This window comes from Apaloderma vittatum, unplaced genomic scaffold, assembly GCF_000703405.1.
Source record: "Apaloderma vittatum isolate BGI_N311 unplaced genomic scaffold, ASM70340v1 scaffold4883, whole genome shotgun sequence".
NCBI classification, from domain to species: domain Eukaryota; kingdom Metazoa; phylum Chordata; class Aves; order Trogoniformes; family Trogonidae; genus Apaloderma; species Apaloderma vittatum.
Genome location: NW_009707380.1, coordinates 68,439 through 74,438, shown reverse-complemented (window position 1 = coordinate 74,438; position 6,000 = coordinate 68,439). Strand labels below are relative to the sequence as shown.

General features: G+C 43.1%; 1 long non-coding RNA gene across 1 annotated transcript in view; it reads right to left on the bottom strand.

Annotated features, from left to right (window-relative positions):
* The window catches only part of LOC104271480, a 59,862-nt gene that overhangs the window by 294 nt on the left and 53,568 nt on the right, over nucleotides 1-6,000 (bottom strand). The gene's annotated exons all lie outside the window — the stretch shown is intronic.

Sequence of the window (6,000 nt, the reverse complement as noted above, 5' to 3'; positions counted from 1 at the left end):
AGAGAAGAGAGATCTGAATCCATCTCCTACCAATATCATATCCCTCCTTAGGTCAACTGTGAAGATAGTATTTTATTTGCTTTTCCCTTTGGTATCTTCTGCCACAATTTTGAAAACCAGAAAGGGAACATCTTGACTATGAAATCTGTGACTACTCTTTTCATATGTTCCAAATATTTTCTTGTACATCATATAATTACAGTTTACCACTCACTCATTTGGAAATTAAATCTGTATTTTGAACCATGAAAATGCCTTTATTTTTTTTAAAAAAAAGTGTTAGCATTCTTTGCTTCTTGTTTTTAATTAATTTACAAATTAGGTTTATTTTAGCCCCATTAAGGTTTTAATTTATTTCAATCTGCTAGAATCTTATTTACATGGCAAAACTTATACTAATAGAGAAGGTATCTATGTAAGTGTCCAAAACCAAATCCAAACCTTTAAGGGAAGATGCTACTGACAGGGAAAATATCAGCCACTAGATTTTTATTCCCCTGGCCACAGCCTAGAAGACGAAGGGGTCTGAGGTGGGGTTAAGTAGTATTCACAACGAATTCATAAAAATTGAGGTTGTGCATGGAGTGAATTTGTCTCAGTGCCGGTACTGGGCAACGGATTAATAATCTCTGGCAAATTTTAGAGCGCGCCCGGGTACGGCTGTAGGAAACAAACAGATGCAGGTGGTTTGGCAGTCAGGCTGCAAATGATTTCAAAGCCTACCCGAAAGCTCTGATTAACTGCTAGGTGGCAATGAATATGATTTCCTTGAATATGTCTGGAGCGCAAATTGGTATTAGGGAAAGCGCTTTGGGGCAGGGCAGATACCCGAAGGGGGTCTCGCTGGGAACCTGACGCAGCTCGGCGTTTCAGGACATGCTAATTTCTCACTTAAGCAACTGGGATTCTAATTATGATCTTTATTACAGCTTCCAAAAGGAGGGAAGCTACTGAAAGAACTTAAAACCTCGTTGAGAAAGGATGCAATTTTATGTCATTTTCTTCCCTAATAGCAGAGTATTTACATAATGTCAAACTGAAACACAGATCAAATAGCGCTGAAGGAGAAGCCCGGTCCTGTCACTCGGTGGCAGGCCTGGCTGTAACGACTTCAGGAAAGCATCGTTATTGTTCGATGTGGATGGAACACCTAACTGGCAAATCTTTTCTTTTTCATGGATACTAAATAGTTGGGTAAGAAGAGGTTTGTTACTGCATTTCTGTTTTCCACAATTTTGCGGCTAAACCAGAAAAAATAGGGAAAAAAACTATTAAAGTCCTAGAAGTGTTTGCACATGTATACACACATTCCCTTAAATTCAACAGAGCAAGTAGCATCAGCTATTTTCTGACTAAATCTCTGCATAAAATTGTCCATGTCGTCACCCACAAACAACAGAAAACCACCAGCCATTCCTGATGCTTGTTTTCATCCCCTTAACGGCAAATTTAACATGATGTTCATTATTTTTTCTTCATCACGGTGCTTATAATTCCCAAACTGAAAGACAATCGAACACACATATATTTCCTCATACGTACGAACAATTATCTTTCCGGAGCGAAGGTCTTGCATAGATCTGGCTGTATATCCCCAAAATTCCTCAGGCTGCCTCGCAAAACTCTATCCTTTCCAGCAGACAGAGGACTCCCGCAGAGGATGAATGGGATTTTAATTTCAACCAACTACATTCCTATCACCAAACTCACACATGCAGCCAGAGAAAAAATGCTTTGTCTTGGCTTCTGTTCTGCACAAAACGAACACTCTCTCGCCAAAAACCAGCCTGGGAAGGTTAGCAAGCAACTCTGCCTGCTGCTCTCATCTGCACGGCAATTCTTCCTCACCGCTGGGCTTCCTCCGCTCGGCTGCTAAAACCATACGGCATCCACGCACCGCACCTCTGAAACTACCTGCTCAAATCTCATAGGGTCAGACATAAGCAGTGAGGAGGACTCCCCAACCCCCCCCCCCCCAAAAAAAGTAAAGGTTAAGCCTGTTTCATGGGTCAAAATTAACCCTTTGCAGCAAGGACTGGCCAGGGCTGTTTGCAGCATCCCTATTACGGGTCCCTAGAGCATTGAAAGAGGATTAGGGAATGACTTCTAAGTTGGGCACAGTGAATTAGGGAATTAAAAGCGCTTTCAGCTCGGTCTGCCTTTGAAAATACACTCCCCGCTCGCCGTCCTTTGCTGGTACAAACAACTCCCCACTCGGTTTGCTCACTCGCTTCAGGTGGGGCGTGCGGCCTGGCAGCATCACCGGCCCTTTGCTACCCACCCCGCTCCCGCAGGGACCCTTCATTTCCATGAGCACAGTGACAATGCCACACTTTCCCTCTAACCACCTTCTGGCTATGACCATGAGCTCCTGCCGCTTCCCGACGCGGCTGTGGAGGCTTGTTGCTAAGTGTCCGAGATGCTTCTCCTCTCACAGCTCCATTGCTGTTTGCTGCACTTCCTCCTGCTTGGTTTGAACTCGCTAGTGCCACAAAACCCGGCCTGCTCCTTAAGGAATACCCATTTTTTATTAAAGCCCTGAGCAGTTACAGAGTGTAAGCATTACCAATTCGATTTATGAACGCTAGTAAATGAAGGAACCCTTCTGCAGCTGCAGCATCCTGTAGGTTTCTGCAACAACCACTGCTCCCTGCACGGATAGAGACGTGCTCCACGGGCTTCTACTTCAATGCCTGAGGGTGTAAAGAGCAACCCATGAGCAAAAAACAACCTATTCTGGTGGCTGTAACACATTAGGATGAGGTTAGGAAACAAAAAACCAAGATTCTGCGCAGTCTCTGCTCCAGATTTGTGCAAAAACGACCAGTTTCAAAGGTGGGCCAGCAAAGGGAAAACCTTAAGCTTCAAAATATGGGCAATGACTTAAAACACTTTGCTTGTGAAGGAATGTATGCATCTTAATAACCTCATGTGTCCCTGTGAAGCATAAAACCCAATTATTTCGGGTAAGGTTTCACATTACACTTAATCCAACACAAGTGTGAAACTGCTGCCAAAAAAGGAGGTACCTCCCCTCTCCACCGCGCCTCCATCAGATCAGACACAAGCAGCCATCGTACTCACTCACACACCTTTTCTGAGCAAGGCAGAACGGGGAAAGAAGTGATAAAAGCACTCAGGAAAAAAAAAAGCCCTTTTGTGTGCGATAAACACGTAACACCAGCAGCATGTCTCTTTGCTTGTTAACGCAGCGGTTCCTGCCGGAATGACCTATTTAGCGTGAGTTTGGCAACGAGTGGCAAAAAGAACAACAACAATCCTGTCTGTGTCCTTGTAATAAATCCGTCGCTCCGGCCTCACTGAAAGGGTACGCGCCACGTACGGCTTTGCAACTAAGCAAACAGAAAAAAAACGCTTTGCAAGAAGGAAAAGGATGAGGGGAAGAACTCAAAACCACATCTAAACATCGTGCAAACATCTAACGTGCAGCTAGAAATATGCAGATTATTTTAAAATAGAGAGTGATTCTCCTCCTCTCAACACAGTATTATTTTCATTCTGCTGCTTCTGAGAGACTTTAAACGCCTACCTATGACACCAAGTTCAAAAAAGCCTCAGCCTAAGGGAGCCTCACTTCCTTTTCCACACTTCTCTTTACTGAACCAACCATTTGGGTCCGAAACAGCAAATTACAGCCACAGACTAAAACTGTAACCAAAATATCCCAAGTGCACAAACTCAGACAAGGTGGGAAAACATTTATCTCCAAAGCAAAATATAATTTTTGAAGCTTTTCTAGACTGGAATGTATTTTCAGTTGAATATTTTAAGCAAATTACACTACAGTTTTTGTCAGCTACAAATACTTTGGAAACTTTTAAAATGGAATAACCTAGCACCATCTCTTTAGCTTTAGGAAGCAAACACACGGTACACAAAGGTGGTCTTCTCTTCGCAAAGCGAAGCTCAGGCTAGTAATGCCAGCCTGTGCTAAATTTAGCAAACATTAATATTCTAGATATGAGTGCATGCTGTGTTAGCTACAAGTCAAGTATTAAAGTATCAGTATTTAGTTGTACACTGGGACAAAAATCTGACTAGAACACCAAGGTCGCAGATTCGATCCCCACTCGGTCCCCATGTGTTGCCTGATCTAGCTGAGAGGCGTCCCTGCCCATGACAGGGAGGTTGGATTAAGTGATCTCCAAGGTCCCTTCCAGCCTAGGCCATTCTGTAATTCTATGATTACTCCAGAACACCTAAATGAAAACAAAGCAAATCGTAAGTACTATGAAACACACACATAGAACCAGCAGCAAAACTAAATTGATTTTTTTTTTTTTTTCATGTTTATTTATAATAAATTCTGAGGTGGAGAGCCTGTCCTCCTACCTAAGCATCTCACCTGCAAAGAGATTTGTAAAACAAACCATCTTTTTTGAATGTTCTCTGATCTCCAGCAATCTGCAGGTTCTCAGAAAAACTACCCGCTCGTTATACGCTGTAGTGTTTGCTTGCTCTTGGGGCTCGCTGACTTTGGCTTACTCCTTGGACTTCCCTTTCGCCTTCAGCATTTGCTGCTCTTCTGCCACCTGACATTTGCCCCGATTCTTTATAACGGCACCACCAGAGGTAGATTTCAGAGCTCGAGAGGAGCCGCGGCTTAGGAGCTGACTGAGTGTCACCATTTCATGATTAATTCCCATTTCCCTTTTCAATGCGGCGCGTTTTTCACTTTCCGAGCTGCTAGAGCAGCCCGCGTGCTAAAGCAAAGGAAATCTACACCGCGGTCTTTCTAAAAGCAGCCTATTCGGTTACTTTGCTTTTGTCACTTCTCCTGAGAAACCACAACATAAGTATTTCTAGATATTTACTGTCACAACGTTCAATTGGCTACTACCAACTAGCAGCGACGGGCTGGTATCAGTTTTCAGCAAACACTGAGGAATCAGCCTCACTTACTGCCTGATCTAGGGCTAGTGCTTGAGGAACCATCCTCTGTCCAAACACATCTTGAAACAGGAAGATTTTAGGTTTCTTGTTATCATCCAGTTTGCTGTTCCTGGATCTCTTTCAGTGTTATACCTCTCAATCTGGGCAGCAGAAACTCGGCGTGCTGCGCATTTACTTTTTTCCATTTTTGCCCTCCCATGGATACAGCTGAGCTAAGTTCACACAGTGAGGTATGAAGAGATTCGTTTGTGTGTGCAGCTTCATTTATTAAGGTAAACGTACCTCTAAGTGATACAGGTTAGATATGTTTTGCCCTCGTAAGGAAAAAAAAAAAAAAAAGAGAAAAAAGTAATTTAGGCTTTAATAGCCAGGTGGCGTCTGTTGCAGATCAGATGATTATCAAACGTGTAATTTCCAGCTCAAACAAAATCAACCACGTGACAGGCACTTCTAGGCAAGCCCAAGGTAAGCATGCAAAACTTAGTTCTGGAGGTCTCATTCCTCACAGGACAACCAGGAAATCCTTATCGCGCTCACATGCGCCAGCTGGGTTTCAGCCTTGAGAACAAGCCCAGGACTCTCACTCCAAATGAGAACAGGGCTCCAGAATTCAAAACAACACCTTGTCTACATCAGAGCTGCCAAAATTTAACCTAAACATTTTTTCTCCCTCCAACCATGAGGGTAAGTGTTACTTGGATAAGCAAAAAAAAAGCAGGGGGGGGAAGTGTCCTCAGAATACAAGAACCTACTGGCTTTCCCTGGAGCACACTTCAGCACCTGTCGTAAGACGCGACTCCTTCGAAATGATCTGCAAGATCATGTAACCCAAGACACAACCCAGACCTGGATAACTAGGTAAGAGTATAATCCTTAATCTTGCCATCTGATTAGAAGAATCTGGGTTAACTTTCAGTAAATAAAATATTCCAGTGAGGCCGAACGCAACACTTTTCTGAAGTTATCTGCACTTAACCCTTTATTCACTCTATTTTACTTACCTTCTGTGGTCCAAAACTTCAAAATTGGGCCTAAATTAATAACACAATTTTAAACCAGCCTTAAATTTTCAAGTGAACAAGTCAA